The 22,680-nt window shown below is 33.9% G+C and overlaps 1 protein-coding gene across 7 annotated transcripts in view; it reads left to right on the top strand.

Annotated features, from left to right (window-relative positions):
- The window catches only part of Pde8 (phosphodiesterase 8), a 770,548-nt gene that overhangs the window by 609,434 nt on the left and 138,434 nt on the right, over window positions 1-22,680 (top strand). The window lies entirely within an intron of this gene.

The raw sequence follows: 22,680 nt of genomic DNA, 5'->3' as shown, positions 1-22,680 counted from the left end.
TGTACTGAGTCATTGTATCAGTAAATGTAAACTGGACTGACGACCTCGATGTGAAAGATATCTTCTAAATCAAAGTTGCACTTCAGATCGAGTAAATGTATATGAAATAATGGCCTGCTAGTAGAAAGCGCCTAAGCAATAAGCAACCCAACCAACAGGTATGTCGAAAGTTTGTCCTGGTGCAGGGTAACATTGATATATATTATCAGTCGCTTTAATGGTTTATTACTGTTGAACGGTACGTTTTCGGACACAGTTTCCTCATGAGTTGGGCTCGGATTTTCGTGATTTAGCACATTTTTATAAGGTCATTGTGTTACTAAAGTATACAGAAATCCATTTTATGAAAATAGAAAGAAAGAATCTAATTCTATTAAGGTAATTGGTGAAACATATCTGTGCATATTTGACACTTTTATTCTGATAGAGCTTATTTTAATCATCTATTTGTCATATTCAGCATATTTTTACATTTTGAAGCTTTTTATGCAGGGACATCATTTTATTTTTACTTCAATTTTTATTGTACCTGAGTTTTTGAATGTACTTCACTCCCACCCCTTCTACTAATGAAGTTTCAACTGTTCTCCAGACAGAATCAAGGCCGCTTATAGTAAACAGCACTGAGTTACTGAGTATAGTACGTTCCAGAAATATCTTCGCGTTTTCCAGTGACGAAAGAACTTTTAATATTGAATCATATTTTCGCACAGGTACTGTCCGTTTGCCTACGTCGCGTCCCGATTTCCCCCACCTGCTTCTGCACGCCTCTCTGTAAAAGCAGGGCTGTCTTAACTCTATTCTGAAAACATTAATTTCTGTTAGGAATTGGACGTTTACGTAATATTATACAACTGTTTAAAATAACTTAAATAAAAGGGCCTCGTTAAGTAATTAACTGTCACGTAATTACCTCCATTTCTACGACCCTACAACATAACCATTTGGACGGACTGTAGATAGTATGTCTGAATAATTTTATCTTTTCGGATCGGGCAGAAGTGAAGATTGAATTTACTGTACGTAAGGTATTCTTTTATAGAGTAGGTACAGAATTATTTAAATATGAGTTACTAGTACGAAGAACGAAACTGGTAATTGGGATTAGGTGCAATAGTCTATAGTGCGATAATATGCACATTAGAACTGAAGCCTGTATCGAAATGAACGGCCAACATTTAGAAAAATGTGTTTAAATATCCACATTATGATTATTTTTAAATTTAACTTCATTCTCTATATTGTACGCTAATGTTCTGTACACAGTATAATATACACTGCATAATGAATACGTCCACATGGAAAGCTCAGTTCGTGAGTAAAAACACTCATTGTTAATACTGTACTGTATTCTGATTAAACAAAAACCTAATGAAAATTATCAAACTCAAAACCGCGATATTTCCTAGTTTACGTAAATGGATGAAGTACTTTTCTTCCCTCCTATACCTAGTAAAGTGATTTGTTTGTGTATTACGCCAGTATCATCGAACTCCAGTTGTGGAAGGGGGTAGCTAACGGTGTTTCCGGTTCTCTAAAGGTATAGCCAGGTTAATATTAAAAATGTTAGTAAAAATAAAATGATGTCCCTGTACATGTGTCTATATTCTAGTGTTGGTTTCCTTCGTTCTTTGAATTTCCAAGAATTATATTCTTTTAATTTCATGTGATAAAATTTTAAACCTTCTTCCTCTCCTATTCTGTGAAATGTACAAAATGGACTTGACTCTAAATGGTCATGAGTCACGACAAAAAATTGTCTGTTGTTTTCACGCAGGTGAGAAAGCGGTGGCTAGGCATCTCGCTTAAGCAACTGGATGTGGAAGTAGGGTATATCACTTTGTTACCAAATTGTAGAAAAAGGGGCATGTGTGTGTCATAGAGTCTGCGAGAGAGTGAGAACCAAGTGATGTTCATTTTAAACGTGTTCCCATTTTATCAGTAGGAGTAGAAACAAATTTTCTACGTAGAAAACTTTGTTAGTGACAATAGACAATAATTTTCATTTGAAAATTCGCACAAGCTATTCATTGTACATTGAAACTCAGGTCTCATAATAGTTGACGAAAATAAGTTAGGATTTTATGTTTTGAATATAATTTATATGCCTTGAAATTCCTTAAATTTCACTTTTTTCTCTTCTGGTTGTCATTCTAGGTATAGTTTATACCTCCAAAGTAAACTATAAAAATATTTAAAATTTTTACGGCATATTATTTTAATATTATAGAGCAAATTTCTGAAATTTTTAGGTCATAAGTGCGTATCTTATACTGCATATTTTGACCACTTTTAGTGCATAAAAATTGTACAAACATCGCTATGTATACTGTAGTTCATTCAGACACAGTACGTTGAGGCCATCCCACTGCCTTATGAGTGTGGATAGCATTCTCACAGGTGAGTCTGTACACCAAATTTTGACAAAAAAAATGAAACTTTGGTTTTTATCGTTTTTCGATAGTTTGATATGTGTAAAATGAAAATATGATTTTATTTCTCCTAATTGTCAGCTTTTAGCCCTATCCCCAGCAAAAAAATAAAAAAAAATAATTTGTAGTAATTCTTTAAAAAAATGTTATCAATGATTGTTTTTTTTTGACAACCGCTCAGCGGAATTTTAAATTTATTTAGCCGGTTGTATACAAACGGTATATTACATATGCCCTGTTTTCTACATTTGTGTCTTTTATAACTTCTGAGAAAAGTGGACCCAAAATTGAGGAATTTAACGTTGTAAAATACGGAAACTTTGACAACTTTTTCTGCACTTTCTTATTTTGTGTGACATTTGTGCATTTTTCTCAGAAAGTATTGTACCCAGAAAACTAAAATTAAAATACCATATCAATGTGGAAGCATTTTACACAGTAGGCTAAAAAATTAAGATTACTTCTATCTTCAGCAGAAATAAAAGAAAATATTTGTAGTAATTCTTAATGCAAAAAAATGTTATCAATGATTTTTTTGTCAACTGCTCAGTGGAATTTTTAATTTATTTAGTCGGTTGTATACATAACAGTATGTTACATCTTTTATAACTCCTGAGAAAATTTCACCCAAAAATTAAGGAATTTAACATGGTAAGATATGGAAGTACAGATTCCCCTAAATTTTTAGATTTCTGGCGGAGAAATGGAAGAGATTTATCCTCTATTAACGGGACTGGATGTCTTATGTTGTCCTATGTTATCTTAGCGGTGATTCTGTACCATGCTGACCACACGACTAGGGAAGACCGCAAATGTGTGCCTGTATAATGTTGGTCCAAAGATATAACCTCCCGTAATACCGTATTGGATCGTCTGTACCAAATAAGAGGATAAATAACGATAAAGAAAGACTGAGATTATGTAACTGAAGTAATAATTAGTGATCGTAGTAATAATTAGTGAGGCACTCGAAGAATATTACTTCTCTGACATTAATTATCGCCTGTGATGGCGCCACCTTCGTCCTCACATGTGCAAACGTAAAATGGGGTTCTTCTCATCTCAAATTTAACGATCAAACGGTGCGCTACACGTCCTGTAATTCACCCTTCCGTATAGCATAATAATTACAGGCCAGCTACATCAGGCACTCTGTTATTTGTACAGTCCCTAATGGACGTATCGTTTCGAAGGATAATCAAACATGAAATCTGTTATCATATTCTTGACCTCCGCTGTTGTCCAGGTGGTAACGTGTGTTGCTGCAAATCAAGAGAACGAAGTTTCGATTCTTAGCATGGAAGAAGAGATTTATATTTCTTTCATAGCAATTTCGTGTGTGATGGTTGTACCATGTAAGGTGGGTGCTCCTGTTATGGCCATGTTCCTGATATGGTCACCCCCCTATTGTGAGTTAGTTAACCAAAAAATCCGCTAAATTGCAGCAGCATCCACTGAAAGGGCATCCTGATATGTCACTTGATCGTTTTCCATCCAGTCAAGTTGAGCAATATGGCGTCAGTTGCCTGTTTTGCGGTTTTCATGTGACCTCTTCTTATTTTTCTCTGGTAAGTCTCCTTTGTTTTATGCATGTTTTTCAAAGACTTGTTTCATGAAAACCATCGTACTCCATTCAGTGTTTAATGTTCTGTTGATTGGTGTTGTAGTTGATGGCGTATCTGTTACGAGTTGTTCATAATCAAACGATTTTCGTGAAAGCTTATCTGCTCCTGATATGGCCATATCAAATGCACCATGGCCATATCAAGTTCATTTCACTTTTATTTTTTCACCTGACAAATTTACATGCCTTATAGCTGGGATTACGCAAAAATTTTGTATTTTAAGAAAAACAACTTAATTTTTATGGAAAAACCTGTTTCGACTACACTTTTGAATTATAAAAAAATTATTAAGTGTCATTTTTATTCATTTCACATCAAAATTATTTAATTTTAACACAGCTGCGCTATCAAACTGAAAACAATCACGATTTGTAGAACATGGAACAAGGGTGGCCATATCATGTGCACATGTTCCTGATATGGCCACTAGGTAGACTTTTGGAATTTGGGACTTTTTGGACAATTAAAGTTATTTTTATGGGGAAAGGAAATTGTTTTAAGAAAGTCCATTAGACTGAGAACGAGTAAGAAAAAAGTGGTTTACATTTTTTTTCAAAATGGCGGCTAGAAAAATTCCCAAATCTTAGCATGGCCATATCAGGGACACCTACCTTAGATAATTTAAATGGTGACCTTACACTTCATCTCTGTAACTAATCTCTTTCATTCGAAAGCCCCGAGTACGATCACCATATTGGTTGTGATGGAATTTGTGATGGATAAAACAAGTTGTAAAGAATTTGAATTTTGAATTAATTTTTTATGTGTATTCCAATAAGTCATATAATGACAATACAACAATGTGAAGTTTTGATAGTTCAGTCTTTGACTTATTTATTATAGCAAAGTATCAAAAAAGTTATTTTTGCTAATACGTATTAGTAAACATACATTATACAGTATACATACCTTACATACATACATTAAACATACATTATAAACGATACTCGGGAGGAAATTAAACACAGAATAAATATGGGAAATGCGTGTTATTATTCGGTTGAGAAGCTTTTATCATCCAGTCTGCTGTCAAAAAATCTGAAAGTTAGAATTTATAAAACAGTTATATTACCTGTTGTTCTGTATGGTTGTGAAACTTGGACTCTCACTTTTAGAGAGCAACTTAGGTTAAGGGTGTTTGAGAATAAGGTGCTTAGGAAAATATTTGAGGCTAAGAGGGATGAAGTTACAGGAGAATGGAGAAAGTTACACAACACAGAACTGCACGCATTATATTCTTCCCCTGACATAATTAGGAACATTAAATCCAGACGTTTGAGATGGGCAGGGTATGTAGCATGTAGGGGCGAATCCAGAAATGCATATAAAGTGTTAGTTGGGAGACCGGAGGGTAAAAGACCTTTGCGGAGGCCGAGACGTAGATGGGGAGATAATATTAAAATGGATTTGAGGGAAGTGGGATATGATGATAGAGAATGGATTAATCTTGCTCAGGATAGGGACCAATGGCGGGCTTATGTGAGGGCGGCAATGAACCTCCGGGTTCCTTAAAAGCCAGTAAGTAAGTATTAGTAAACGTTTCCGTCCTTATTATGGGCATCATCAGACTAATAAGTAGATATGTATATAAAGTAAGTAAATTCATATTATACGAATTGCAATGAACAAGTTTAAAAAGTTTGAAAACAACCATCAAATTAAAAAAATAAATGATTAAAATAATTGACAAGGAATACAAGTAAAATTTGTTTGAAATTATGCATATTTAATAAAACCGTACTAAAAATTGTCTATATGAGATGAGTTAAAAAATTTTACGAACTACATGCTTTTCTATCTTCACTACGTTGGACATGGGTAGATTATTAAATATATATTCTACGCAGTAATTGTATGTATGTGGAAAAACCTGTAATTAACTAATTGTTTATCTTGTTTATTTGGCAATGGGGAAAAAATTAAATATGCATACTTTTTACAAAAATATACAAAAAAGATATCTGCAAAAGAATTCTGTCATTAAATATTTGGAAAAACCAGCGACGGAAAAAAATATAACTAAAATCATAAAATAATGTAATAAACGTGGATGGAAGAGGACAGTATTGAGTGAAATTGTATAGTGTATAACAAACTATGAAATAAGATAAGTTGACAATGAGTGTGTATGATTACTCAAATAGTGATACATGTAAGACCAGAATGACTAAAACTTAAATTATATGTAACAATGTTGAAAGATGTAAAAAACCAAAATTGAACATTCTTAAATTATAATTGAAGGGCTCAGAGCCAAAGGCGACCAACCCACAAATTTGTATTGTTCATTATTAAGCCTTTTTTCAAAACTATACATTGTTGTTATAGATTCATGCTATATTTTTGTATTTATTCAATGTAGCCCAATTAAAATAAATTGTGAAACCAATCATTTTTTGTCAGGATCCTCTTAATTTCACCCCTTATTTACTCATTTTGTAATTGTGGGTTAGTTGCCTTTGGCTCTGAGCCCTTCAATTGTATGTCATAAATTAGATAATATACAAAAGTATTGTAGATAAGCGTTATTTAGGCAGATATATTTTGTATTATGAAGTTGTAGAGACTTTTCGGGGTACTTTTGTCCTTCTCTTTCATTTCAGCAGCAATCTTCACCTCTCCATGTCGTCTACTGTCCGTAACAGTAAAAATAGGCTAGAAATGTGGTAGTATTTGTTTTTGATGCTGATGGCTTGGGATACAGAATACCCAGATTCATCAGATAATTGTCTTGCGGAAGGACTTGGCTCTGTCAGGCCTGAGGCAGGATTGACCGTCTGTCAGTATCGGATTCACGGATGCCACCAAGATCAGTAATCTGGAACAATCATCGTATGTAGGGTGCACAACGGGCAATGTAAGCTTAATAACTTTATGGATCCGATCTCGGAAAAGCCAGCCAGTGACATTTGTTTTAAGTTAGTTAAACGGCGTTTTTGCACTGTATTGACAACAAGCTAACTGCGTCTGTGACTCTCCAACTAGTTGTCCCAGTTCGATCCCGGGCGGTGACGGAATTTGTGGTATGTCTCGCGTCGTAGGTCTAAGAGAAGGAATTTTCTAATGAAATTTCGGCCAGTGTATGGGACAGGTGCCCACCCATCATCATGATGTTTGGGGAGCTACGATAGGTAGCGAAATCTTGTTTCGAGAACCAGCTGTAACAGCTGGAGGATCATCCTGCTAACCACACTATACCTCAGACTGTTTGGATGATCGTTTATTTCTGCATTGCATATAGACGCGAGACTAGCAGTCGGCTGGTCGGTTTTGGGCTTTCATGGGCTGTTGCGCCATATATTGCTACTACTACTACTACTACTACTACTACTACTACTACTACTACTACTACTACTACCCAGCCTTAGCAAAATCAGCTAGACAGAGCCTGGTTGACCAAATTCAGCACGAATTAATATTCTTATTCACGTACCTACTATACCTGATTAATCACCAAAAATAAAATACAAAGTTTCAATACATTCATGATTCGTTGAAAATATTCATCGTTGCAGTGTTAGCAGAATGGCTGATATTTAATAGGTGATAGATTGTAAATCTATTAAAGAGAAATGTTCTCTTTTACTGGGCCTTGTCTCCTTGCGAGCATATTTATGGTAGATCTGACTTGAAATTAACACATGGTAGCTTCCTTAGCACGATACCGACCTTCCACCTAGACGAGAGTGTCTTTAAATCGTAAATCCGCGTTTCCGGACATCCAGTGGCAGAGACAATAATTACTTGACAGTGGTGTTCTGCTCTGAGGCTTCGACGGCTCAGACGGTGATGTTACTGGATTCATTTCCACTTAGCGCCCTTTATGTAAACCGTGCATCAAAACCATAATATTATAACTTGTTACAGTGCTGCCTATTTATAGTATAATTTATTATTTTTAATTGTTCTTAATCATTTACGACCAATCGTAACTTTCAAACGTTAAAAAACATAACAAAACATCATTTGAAACGTGCAGCATGTATATTCATTCATTCATTCATTCATTCATTCTTCATTTAATTTATTTTATTTATTCATTTATTCATTCATTCATTCATTCTTTCATTAATTAATTCATTCATTCATTTTATTTATTTTATTTATTTATTTACTTATTTTTAATTAATTAATTAATTAACTTATTTATTTACTTATCTATTTACTTATTTATTTAATTATTTATTTATTTATTATATTTATTCATTCATTCATTCTTTAATTAATTAATTAATTAATCCATTCATTCATTCATCATTCATTTTATCTATTTTATTTATTTATTAATTTTATTTATTTATTTACTTATTTTTTTAATTAATTTATTTACTTATTTATTTATTTACTCATTTATCTATTTACTTATTTATTTATTTATTTATTTATTTATTTTATTCATTCATTCATTCATTCATTCATTCATTTATTCATTCATTCATTCATCCATTCATTAGTTCATTCTGACAAGATTAAAGCCATGAGTCCTTCTTTTTAATCTTACCAGATACCACATACAAATACAGTGACAAAAATAGTACAGCTTACATTAAAGTTCAATAGACGATCAACAGGGTCATTGAAAGAGACCGTTTTTGATCTTCAAAAAGTATCGTGAGATGTGTAATGAAAGAAATGACTGTGGGTCGGTTTTCCGAATGTTATTTATTTTCATCTGATTTTCCTCCTTGACCACTGCTTAAGCTATACTTAAGACATCTATGCTTTAAGAAACTCACGCCTTAACCACACCGTCTCTGAATATAAATTATTATTCGGTATAAAATCTATATTAAAGTCACCCAGCTTATATCCTATATTTTTTTATAGCCCGTAACATAATCATACCGGATCTGAATAAATTATTCGGTGTACAAGCTGTTGAGCAAATATATTTACATTTTTACTAAAATCATGACTTTATTCTACGGAGGAGGGACCCGAAGGCTTACACTGCAAGCTCAGGTTTTTTGTGCTTACCACTCCTGCCCTGTGAATGATACTTTTAGCCTAAATGCCGCGTTCTTGTACTAGCAGGCCTACAGCTCGCCGCACCGTGAACTTAACCCGGGCTATGGTTTGTATGACATGTGAATTAATGCTGGCGAAATGAATCCGAGGTCCAATGCCGACAGTTACGCAGCAATATTGCTTCAATTGGTTGAAGGAAAACCCCGGAAGAAAACCCCAACCAGGTAACTTGTCCCAACCAGATTTGAACCTGGGCCCGGGCGTTTCACGGTCAGATATGCCAACCGTTACTCCACAGCGGTGTACCAAACTCGTGACTTAACTAAACCATACAGCCCCTGAATAAAGTATTCGATGTAAAAGTTGTATTAAAGGAAGACATACCAGTTTGTATTTTATATTTTTATCTAACTCGTAACTTAATCATACCGTCTCTGAATGAAGTATTCGGTGTAAATCTGCGTTAACGAACACGTCCAGTTAACAGCACATATTTATAAAACATAACTAAATCTTACTATCTCTGAATAAAGTATTCGGTGTGAAAACTGTGTCAAGATATCCAATTCATATTCTATATTTTTATGAAACGTATAACTTAATCATACCATCTCTGAATAAAGTATTTGATGTAAAAGAAAGACATCCAACTTATATCATTCATTTTTTATGAAAATCCTAACTTAATCATACAGCCCCTGAATTGAGGAGAATCGTTTCAAAACGTATTAAGTCCACAAGTGAATTCAAAACTTTTTCTCACTTTATTTTTCATGATGTGAAGCCTGATCGTTTCAAGTCATCGTATTTTTAAACCGTAAAACATGTACTCAAAAGTTGTTGTGTTAAATATAATGAAAACTTCTCCGGTTTACAAGTAATGTCCGTCCGAGTGGTTATGTCGCATCCCGATTTTCTCCACCCGTTTCTGCTGCCCCTCTGTAAAGGTTAATGCCTGGCCAAACTTACATTTTCCAAAAAAAAAAAAAAAAAAAATTTGCTGTTCGGAATTGGACGTCTACGTAATAGTACACAAATGATTAAAATAACCTAAAGAAAGGTAACTGGCAAGTGAATTCGTCCGTTTCGATATTCCTGCGGCATAAGCACTTGGACAGACAGTAGTTCAGTTTTTCATCATTCCTGTAAAAAATTGTTTCTTGGACATGATACGATTTGAAACGATGTTCCTCTTATCGTATTCGATGTAAAAGCAGAAACCCGATTTATATCCTGCATTTATTTATGAAACTCATAACTTAATCATAAGATATCTAAATAAAGTATTCGATGTAAAATCCGTGTACATTAAATTTATAACTTATGTTTTTTTTTTTTTTTCTGTGGGAAAGCTTCATTAAACAGAGTCTTTCAGCTTATATCCTATACTTTTATCAAACTCACAGCTTAATCATACAGTATTTTGAATAAAGTATTCGGTGTAAAATCTACGTCAAACAAAGACATTCAGCTTTTATCATAGGCCTATGCTTTATGAAACTCGTAGGGTAACATAATCATACCGTCTCTGAATAAATTATTCGTCGTACAAGCTATGTTAAATAAGACATCCAACTTATATTCGATCTCTTCGTAAAATTCATATCATAATCATACGTATGCTCTATGATACATATGTTGAAAACAGACATTCAACTTACATCCTACAGTATATTTTCTGAAACTCAATCAGTGGCAACTGACGAAATGGCTGCGATTGATATTATTTTTAGATACGGGCAACGAAATTGCTGCAACAATAGAGTTTTTATCCCGTTATAACTCAGTCTTCGATCCTGAGGCTTTCACTCAACGACCTTCTTGGTCTTCCCTTTTTCTTTTTTCTCCAGTATCCAATATCTTTCCTGATCATCTACTGACTCCGATGTCTCTAGTATGTACATACCACTCTGTTCCATTGTGTTCGGTATTGATTTCTGGAGACTAAGTATGTCTAAATGTAATGGAGCAAGCATTGGGTTCACTGCTTTATGTCCTCTACATTATTTTAATAAATGTTTGTCGAGGAATTTCCTTTTGTCGGCTTAATTAATTTCGTGCCAACCCCTTCAATAGGGAGGACGTATTTTGAACTTCTAACCACATTTACGCATGAATGAAATTGCTAGTACGTCTCTTTGATGTGTTTGATGTCATTCAAATTTCGTGTTGAATTCATTTTTATTGATATTAAGTTTTATTAAATTGTTTTTTGTTTATATTAAATAATAGAGACTTTTTTAGCTTTTAATATTTCGACTCCTTTCTATGTTTTCACTCACATTGTGTCACATTTCAAATAAATAATTAACTAAAGTTATCATTCATTTATTTGTTAGTTTATGTATTTAATCAGAGCGCTGAAGTTATAGCTTTTAGGTTACAAACCCAGTAGACCAAAGTTTGACTTCTTTCAGGAAAAGCAAGGCTCTGTTTATTTTGTATAGATTTCCATATGTGCATCTTATACAGGGACATCATTTTATTTTTACTTCAATTTTTATTGTACCTGAGTTTTTGAATGTACTTCACTCCCACCCCTTCTACTAATGAAGTTCAACCGTCTTCCACATAGATCCAAGACCGCACATACAGTCATAGTAGCTTTACCGTCGCAGTACGTTCCAAAAATATGTTCGTGTTTTCCAATGACGAAAGAGCTTTCAATATTGCATCATTTTCGCACAGGTACTGTCGTCCATTTGCCTACGTCGCATTCCGGTTTTCCCCACCAGCTTCAATTCGCCTTTCGGTAAAGGCTAGTGGCTGGGCTGTCTTAGTTCTTTTCTGAAAACATTAATTTCTGTTAGGAATTGGACATATACTTAATATTATACCCATACAACTGTTTAAAATAACTTAAATGAAAGAGCCTCGTTAAGTAATTAACTGTCACGTGATTTCCCTTCTTTCTACGATCCTGCGACATAACCACTTGGACGGACAATAGATAGCATGTCTGAGTAATTTTACCTTTTCGGATCGAGCAGAAGTGAAGATTGAATTTACAATACGTAAGGTACTCTTTTACAGAGTAGGTACAGAATTATTTCAACATGAGTTACTAGTACGAAGGACGAAACTGGTAATTGGAATTACATACATTAGAACTGAAGCCTGTATCGAAATGAACGGCCACCATTTTAAAAAATATGTTTAAATATCCATATTATGATTATTTTTCAATTTAACTTCATTCTCTATAGTGTATGCTAATGTGCTATAGACACTATAATATACACTGCATAATGAATAAGCTTGTATGGACAGCTCAGTTCGTGAGTAAAAACATTCGTTGTTAATACTGTACTGCCATCATGCTGCCATCTACCGCAGCAGAACTTCGACTACGCACGGTCATGCAAGAGAAGAAGGCGGAAATAGAAAGTGAATTCTATGGAACGGACGCGATGATCAACCGCAACTGGACAGGGCCGAACAACAAATTACGAAGCGCCATAACAAGGCTAGCAGTTCACAGTTTTCACCACAAACTGTGCAGAAGATCAGAGTACCACGAACCTTCCCCCGAATGCGTGTGCAAACTGTGCAACGAAGTGTGTCCAAAATATCATTTTAGTAAATGTGTGAATAGAACGAAGTCACTGGTGAAATATAGTAAAGAGAAGTAACTCATACCAAACTAAATTGCACGTTTGTGGGCACTTCTTTCTTAATTAATACTGTACTGTATTCTAATTAAACAAAAACCTAATGACAATTATCAAACTCAAAAGCGTAATATTTCATAGTTTACGTAAATGGATGAATTACTTTTCTTCCCTCCTATACCTAGTAAAGTGATTTGTTTGTATATTACGCAATCGAACTCCAGTCGTGGAAGGAGTTAGCAACCGTTGATTCAAAGGTATAGCCAGGTTAATATCAGAAAAGTTAATAAAAATAAAATGATGTTCCTGTATTTATTTTGACCTTTATTGTCATTAGCGATGACAGACTGCCATGCTTATCACAATAAGACCAGAGAAGCCTGCTTGTTATGAATATTCACTTTGTTATCATATCGGAATTTGTTTGTGAAATGAATTTGCGTATATTATCCTAAGAGTAAGAGGAAGGCAGAAAATAGGAAAGACTGGAGAATTTTGGGTTTCCTCTGAAAGACCTGACCTGGGCACAACAATATGATTGATTGATCATAAGAGTTAAAAGAAATGTTATAGTGTATTGGTAGAATAGGACCTAATAGAAGGATACGGGAGTACGTGATTGTCGCCAATAAAGGAAAATATATTTCTTGGACTTCAGATCAGACAATAAATTAATAAGAGATAAACAATTTTAAATTATTCTGAATAATTGTGTATAAAGTTAAAGACATGGTTATCTTTCAGAATTCTTATCAAACAATACTTAGGTAATATCTGATAAAGGCATTTGACAAGGTAGTTGGCAAAACACTACAAATTCAAATTCTTTGGTTGAAATATATCTCTCAAAATGTAATTTATACAATATTGTTTCAATAAACTCCAAAATCAAGTACATTCTAGTGAAGAACATGGTGAAAAATGTATAAATGTAATGTGAAATGAAGAAATGGTACCACTGTAGGTGAAAATCAGTATGATTGGCATCACAACTGAACAGTCATAAGAAAAACTCCAGAAGACCAAAAAAGTATACGAAGGTAGTGACTGCAATGTATGATTGAAGTGAAGTTGTGTAGGAATATAAGCTGAAGTTTTTTCTCATGTATGTTATATTATTAATTTATTCAAGTGAAAACAATTTATCATGATTATTATAATGTTTCTTACGTTTGTTTATATACACCCGTCTGCAAAAGCAACACTGAATTTTACAAAAAAGCTACGGATGTCATGCAAAATATGAGAGAATGTTTTGAATTCACCTCGCTAAAAATATATAATAATCGTATATTTCCTGGAATAAATTCTAAAATTCATATGTCGTTTGTTATTGTTGCTATGAAAAGAGAGTTAAGGGAACGTTCACGAGAAACGGATAGAAAACCATTTACATTTTCTGATGCACAAAAGTTTCAGTTATAAGTTGATTAAAGTTAACATAGTTACAATGGATTATTTCGGAGCATTTTAAGGTGTGAGATATAACATTTAGGCCGTAACATTTCTTCAATCACTATTGCATTATTTTCCTGATAATTTTAATTAAGAACTGTCTTTCAGTGAAATAATTATACCTATTCCCCTCAAGTGGATCTTGTAAGAATGTCAATTTTGCCTGTTTGCTTCTTTCTACGACCATGGAACGATGTTCATCAAACCACGGTTTCTTTTTCTTAGTTTCATAATAACCTATGCTCTGCTCAGCTGCAATTTTAATATTACCTCGGATATTTTCCCACACGCTATTAACATCTAACTCTTCCTCAACTTCGTTGGAACTTGCTAAAGCGGCAAACCTATTTGAAATTTCGAACCGATAATGTTGCTTAGTTTCCTCGTCCTTTAATTTTGGAATATTGAATCTTCTAATATTAACTTGTTGCTCTACTCGCTTGGCTACTGATAGTATTTTTCTTAGTTTTACAATTACCAAATAATGGTCAGAATTACAGTCTGCCCCCGTGAATGTTCGAATGTCTACTATACTAGTATGTTTCGTTTATCAATTAATATGTGATCTATTTGGTTGTGTGTCAATCCATCTGGAGAAGTCCAAGTATATTTATGTATTTCCTTATGGGGAAACGTTGTACTTTTAACAATTAAATAACCTAAACACTAAAATATTCATAAATTGTAAATTATAACTCTGTAAAATTACATACATTTATCTTTTATGTAGGCTATCTGTAGTTTAAAATAATATCATACGAGTATTCATATATTCTTCATGCGTTCATGTCCAGGTGTCCTTAAATGACTGATTTGCATTTGGGCTGTGCAATAAAAACGGTACACAAATTTCTGTATGTGCCCATTTGGAGATTTGTTTACAATACTGATCTATATGAAATAGTGCAAATTGTGTTCTTGTGTAATTGCATTGCAAATTATTGTGGTTTGATACTTTTGTGTATTAAATTTCATTCGACGTTATTTTATCCTCTAGTATTGAATTATGTCACATACGTGTTATGTTGGTGTACAGAGAGGAAATTGTTATAGTGCTGGGTGTGATGGCAATTTTCACTAATCTCTTAATACGATTAAGCGGAATAAACAATTTCAACTCCATTATAAAGCGGTCAAAATACGTAAACCAATTAAAACACATCATAGTCATTGAACATGTGAGGCAGAGAGTATTGGAGTTTCAGCTACATGTGATTCAACTAAATCCTCTAACATAAGGATATCAGTCACGGGTTACTGACTGATGTGTGACTACACAATTGGATAGAATATGTTGCCAGAACCTGAAATGTCATGATTTAAACTTGTACTTGATATTGTGACATAAATGAAAGGTGAATTTCAGCCAGTCACTTTTTAATCAGTAAATAAAATTCTTTTGACCAATTGATTTCTAACATCTCCAGATAACCTGATTAAGGAGCAGGCTGATATCTATTATCAAGCAGTACATCTCACTTGATGATATGTATCAGAGGGAGAGTAATTGAATGGCTCCCTGCAAGAACGAGGTAGCTCCACTTTTACAAAGTTGTGGAAAACTTAAAAAAACATTCTAAAAAAATGCAAATTTTAACTGAGCTTCTTTTATTTTTCAGAGTTTGACTTGGGTACCTAGAACTTTCATTGTATCACTCAATCATTCATTGTAATCGCAATTTAGGTGGGTAAATATAAATTAATAATATAACTACCCCCTTTTTTATATAATTAGGTATGGAATTCGTCCTATAAAAAGTGCTGTGCATAAAATACAAATGGGTTATGATTGAAGATGAAATTTACCGAGCTATTATTGGGGTTATAGTGTGGAAAAAGAAGATAATGTTTTTGTACAATTCGGACAACCGTGTTGAAGCTAGAGTAATACTCCCTCTGTTCCAAAATATGGTATAGAAAGATGTCCTTTATTCCGTTCCAAAATATGGTATAGATTTATTAAAGTGCTCAGTAATATAATGTAACTTTAATACATCTTCTAGATACTTATTTGTTTGATAAATTAACGCAAGGAAACTAATAAATAAGGTACATTTCATTCTATGTAATGTCAAATTAATAAAATGAAAAACAAACATTGTTTCCAGAGAGGCAAAAACTGCAGTAAATTAGAACCCGTTTTTATGTAAGGGGTTCACAACCGGAGTGAAATAAGTCCTTCTGGAATAATTTTGAGAAATTGAGTCTTAAAGTTCCTGGCTCACGCTTAGCAACCTTCACCTTCCATAGGAAATGCTGCCCTCTGTGGAGTAACAAGTGAGTTATGGACTGAGTTAGTTATGGCAATGAATAAATCTAAGTTTTCTTCATCCGAGATTGTATTAATCCACAAACTGACCTCTGCTGGACTTGGTCCACTCTGGTTGTAAGCCCCTCATATGACTGTTGTGCCTTAGATGTTCTATTCAAAACTGACTGTGTGGTGTTACATTTTCTGCAACAGAGACATCACAGCAGGTGCCCATTTAATTTCTGTTCATAATGAACTATTTAAATATTATAGTTTGATGCACTTCAGAAGATTAGAAACATTCACAACTGCACTGTCTGATAGTCCCTTCACTACTGAACAGAATACCACACCACGAAACATTTCGTGCGCATATGTGCAATAATTAAACTTGTTTTGTTTGTTACTATATCATATTTTGGAACGGAGGGAGTACAAAGATATAGGATTTGGCGGAAAGAATATCACATCTAAACCATGTAGACTACACTATAATTTCTTTCCCACACTTTCATGTCAGATTATTGTTTTTGAAGATCCCTCAAGGAACTTAATAAAGATGTGTGTCAATTTTAAGTGTGCCAAATTTCTTGTAAGTAAAGCGTGTCAATCAGCATGATACGGGACAATTTCGATATAGAAATGTTCATTATAGAATTTACAAGATAGACGAGCGATATGGGATTCGTCTGTTGATTAGAAGAATCGTAAGTTGAACAAAAAATTAAAAAAAGCAAACCATATGTGTTACGTTCTCCAACATAAGGATGCACCCTTTCTTTTTACTTGGACGATAACCAATACAGGCAACGAGTAGGCCTACTAAAATTTCAACATCCATGTTGAGACTGTAGCATACGCTGGCTGCAGACCCTACAGATGCTAGTAGCGCTGCCATTAGACCTATTTGGCATCCTAGTGGGATTCGGGCTTACGACATTTACTTGAGTGAAATCTGTTTCCTAGTGAGCATTCTGTGTTATCGCATCTTATACTATTATTATTTAGTAACCTGTCTTCTTGTATCTTGTGACTTGTCACTAAATTTGCATAAAAACTCCCTGTTATTATAGCTCCTTTTTACAAATCATGGACCATGATTATTTCCATAGCATCTCAAAAGATGAGGCCATAATTTTACCTGAATATTAGAGATGAACAACGATCGAGAAAGCAAGACTAACAGCGCCTATAAGGCCGAAAACCCGCACGACAATGTTCTATACGTCGCTTCGTTGACGTAAAGATTGCTTGTGAGTGTTTCGAGACGCCGAGATTGATCAGTCTCGAAGTCCCAAACGTCAAGCAGCCTTGAATCGCCACAGTTTGTTTATACCTGACTTAACTTGTATCTACTTTGACAGCTGTTATATGTATGTATAAACAATCAAGTAGCCTATTTGAAACATCATCTTTACCTTTGAGTGTATAATAATCCGTTCCCCAATCTTTATTTAATTACTAGACCCTTATTAAAAGGCTAGGAATTTTCTTTTCGATTCAGAGTTAAAAGTTCCACTGTAAAATGTCCACCTACAATAACGTCATCTATGTTAAAACGTCCTCGGTACATAAATGTCCACTGCAATAAAACGTAAAAATTTACCAATTTTATTGCAAAAATATCCATGTTACAAATATGTCCTCTTGCCTTTGTCAAAATCATTATTAGTCGTCTTCTTATCCGGTAATTACTGAAGAACATTCAGTTTTAAATTATAGGAAATAACACGAAGGTACTGTCTAATGCTGTTGCTGTCTTTATATTCATCTTTCTGGACTATTATCTCGATCCTGCGTTGATTTGTCACGTATCTCTTATTTATGGGTTCTCTAATATTGATGTCTTTTCCTTGAATTTGTATAATTGAGTTCTCTGTAGAATTTTGTTCATCGCTAACGTGCTCTAAAAATCTCCAAATGCTGACATGATGTGCCGGCACCGCACCGTGAACTTAACCCGAGCTATGGTATGGATGATGATGATAATGATGATGATGATGATGATGATGATAATGAGGACGATATATAAGTTGTTGGCGAAATGAGTTCGAGGTCCAACAACGAAAGTTACTCAGCAATTCTGCTTCAATTGGTTGAGGGAAAACCCGGAGAAAAACTCCAACCAGGTAACTTGTCCCAACCAGGATTTCAACCCGGGCCCATTCGTTTCACGGTCAGACGTGCTGAACGTTACTCCACAGCGTTGGACTGCCCTTGACTTTAGTTTTGCATTTGTTCTTCTTACCTTTACTTCTGCTATATCACCTTCATGTGTGTGGTTCCGTTCTGCATCCTGCACAGTTTGAATGTTATCCAAGTTTGTGTTGGTTTCACAGCGTACGCTGCACCTGCTTCTTTCTTAACATCTCAAGTAGAGTTTATTACCATTTAAACTTCTGGTGTGAAAATGATAAATAAAATCATCGTGTATTGAAAGCTGTTTCCCTTTTTGTGAGTAAATGATCTGCAATTTTGCTATTGCCTAGTAACAAAAGCAGTATTGTTATTGCCTAGTAACAAAAATAGCATTGTTAGTTTACAAATATTTGTGAACATATTAGCTAATGGATATTTTAGAGTGGACATTTTGATATTTGGTCTTTTTAATGCATGAACCTGTTGCCTTGCACCATATTATTATGGACATTTTTGTTCAGTAGACATTTTTATGTGCGGACATTTTACTGCGGAAATTTTAACCTGGAAGCTTTCTTTTCGTATGTTTGAGATCAAGTGTGCAATCTCAAGTAAAAGATATTACCGTTATGTTTTATGTTTCTTAGAAATGCAAATTTATTTGAGAATTGTTCTTTTCTGTTTATATAACCATAGGTAATATCATATAATGAACCAGAACATTTTGATAACTAAGATACTGTTCTGTTTTGTCTTTTTGTCTCATTTAAACATTTATAATGTTATTTATTTCAATGACGTATGTTATTCAAAGTTACGAAATCTTTCCACGCCGACCAAATGCTATTTCGAGAATGATGAGCGAGACTCGAAGCGCACGAGAATGACGAGACGAGACTCGAAAGACAAATGCAACGAACACAACGAGCGAGAGCGGCAGTTAATTTTGTTCATCTATACTGCATATGGTTGTGTTTTGGATTTACAGGGAGGCATAGAACCTATATGCTTCCACTCCATACTTTGCAGTTTGGTCTTTGGTTCTTAGTAGTGAACTCAGGTTTCATCCATACCCAAAGATATAAATGAAAATCGGGTTGTTTCCTTGTACATTGTTAACAGAGACTGAGTCATCTCAACCCGAGTTGAGTAAGTTGAGTAAGTTTTCGGTTCCCATCTTGCTGTTAATTTTGCTGTTGCTAATTCTTTCGGTTAGAATATTATATACTGCGTCATAATATAATCTTATTTCTTCTAACATTTGCATGATACGCACTCGTCGGTCGTGCATTACGGAAGCGTAGATTTTATCAACAAGTTCTTGCGTGTTTACAGGCACTAGCGCACCACTAGCATGTCGGTCTTCACGTGCTTATCTGGCACGCTTAAAATCACGGCACCACCTTTTTGGCAGCCATATGATACTGTACATTTACCCAAACCTCACATTAATCTTCATGAGTCAGACTCATCCCCTTTTTCTGAAGACTACTTTAGCACAGCCCTTTATTCAGTGCATTCCATTTTAAGACTAATGTCTGAGACTGATTGTTAGTGTTACGTTCATATATAGGGGATAGTAAACATAGAACATAATGCCATCTCTTTTGCGATTATGTCAAGGGTGTAGCAAATTGATCGACCCTATATGTCACATGATATAACGTATAGTATTGGGTAGTAAGAATAAAGCTTAAGTACTTTCTCAAGATTTATACTTATGAGTATGAGCACTTCCTGTGATTATATACTTGTAATCACTAGAACATACTCATTTTCATAAGAATAAAGACATTCTACCTAAAGCGAATATATACTCAACTCCACAGCCTTCTTGATCGTTTAAAAGTTAGTATATATTCGTGTTACCTATCCTCTTTGACCACATTGCACCGTGACGCTCAGTTTTTTTAATATACTTTCACATGTTATCTGCATGTTGTAGTGGTTTATGTTTTGCTTTTTGTAAATTTTAATATTGGATAAATAAAGAAATAAATAAGTAAATAAATAAACATGAAAGAGAGAGTGAATCAGATAAGAGACGTTAATAAAACAGGAAACAAGAAAATATTACTGGGAAATCGTCATTACAGGATATTGACTAGAGATTACAATACAATCCATTTCTAGAATTCCAGTTATGCTAATTGTATTTTTTATTATAGAGAAGTTATATATATAATTTTAAAGTTACAAGTAATTGCATTTTGCAATTCAAATTTTACAAAATAAACTTTAATTGTTAATTATATTTAACAATACAATCTAACCTTAGGCCTATAATTTGATAGCCATTCATAGTTTTATAGGTTATGTTTTTTATGAAGAACAAATACGTGTTTAACCAATTTCACATTCACTTTTGTGAAGGGGTAAAGGCTTCTGAAGTTCACGTCTTTTTCTATATTTTTCCAGGAAGCACTACATCGTTCATAAATTATGTCATTTCTTTTTAATTTAACTTTAAACTGAACACAAATCAACAAATACTCAGAATTGAGCCTGCTACAAACCATACACAGAAAAACATGAGAACGAACTTATAAATATGAGAATATACTAGTTTTTATTCTTATCAAGCATGAGTATATATTCTGTACAAGATGGACGCTTGGGTATATTCTACTATGCTTCCATGTTATGAGTATGTAATAAAAAATGAGTAGGTACTCAAATGTTTTTATTCTTACTAGCAAGAGTATTTACTAAAAAAGTCCAGTATATACTATATACTCATGTTTATTCTTACCATCCAATGTGTTGTAATTACAGTGATTCAAAGTGAAACTCATACACCATCATAACAATTAGTTACTTTATGAACAGAAATGTGGGCATTAACATATTTCCACATGTTATAAGCGGAATAAAAGCAGCGTACATTGTATTATTAAGTCGCCACTGCTCATTTACCGTATTGCTAAATTGTCACAGATTTTGTAGTTCGGCGTTGGTAAGCCTCGTTAAAATAAGACTCATACAGCTCTGGATTCATTGTTTTGGGGGAGGTACTGTGTACGTTTGTATTGCGTTTGCACTGAACGAAGAATACTTAGTTTGTGGTCAGAGGTTGCAGAGTACAGACGCGTACAGTCGAATCGTCATGGGTGGTCAAAGTGGTCAGTCTTCGAGAGCAAAAAAGGAACTGTTGGTTTTTCATTACAAAATGGGAAAATCTCTCCGAGGAATAGCTAAAATTTTGAATAGAAGTCATGATACTGTGCAATGTGTTATCAATAGATACAAAAATGCACACAACATTGAAAATAAAGCAAAAATAAGCGGAAAAATAGATTTTCAACCAAAGGGAGGAACGTTGGATATTAAGATAAGTATAGAAAACTCTAATAATTAGTGCTCCAAAACTTGGTGTGATGGCTGAGAAACAAACAAACAAGAAAGCTCTTCCTGAAACTATTCAAATTATTTTAAGAAAAAGTAACACACATGAAATAATAGCTAGGAAGAAACCATTCGTTAACAAAATTAATAGGAAGAAAAGGTTGAACTTACTTAAGGAACATATTGGAAAAGATTTCGACAGTGGAAGACAGTTAATTTTTGCTGATGAGAGCAAGTAACTAATTTTCTTAGTGAAAATCCTAGTTCTTAAAAATAATTTTTAACCTAATTTTATCTTAAATGCAACACTGCATATTGTGCAATGAAGCATTAGCAATGCCTTACTCTAATTTTTTCATTTGTAAAACAAAAAAAAAAGTATAATTTCTTCAATGTTTAAATATTAATAAAAAAATGCAGCTTTACGTATAATTCTCTAACAAAACTATGCCGAATACAGCCACTCAAACGTTCCATTTTACAACAGAGATATTAATGAATAAGTGTGTCAAGTTTCATTACTCTAGCTTTCACCACTGAGAAAAAAAATGAATACTTGTCGTTGAAAGCGCAGAACATTTATTTATTTAGATAATTAAATTTAAAGTTTTGGTTACACGTAAATCGTAATTTGGTAGAAGTTGTGTAACTTCTACCAAATTCATTTGTAGATTTAATATACTGATATTATGCGATAAAAGTTTCACGAAAAACTCCTCATTATACCGTACATTTTTAGCGCGAAAATAAAAGAAATCATAAAATTTGTCAAAATTCGACTATTTTCAGTAGCGCATCGCCTTTACGTATGTATGAATCCAGAAATTCTTATAAATCCGGATCAAAATTCCTTA

Source organism: Periplaneta americana, chromosome 17 (assembly GCF_040183065.1).
Source record: "Periplaneta americana isolate PAMFEO1 chromosome 17, P.americana_PAMFEO1_priV1, whole genome shotgun sequence".
NCBI lineage: Eukaryota > Metazoa > Arthropoda > Insecta > Blattodea > Blattidae > Periplaneta > Periplaneta americana.
The sequence above is the reverse complement of the archived record's forward strand: the minus strand, read 5'-3'. Positions and strand labels throughout refer to the sequence as shown.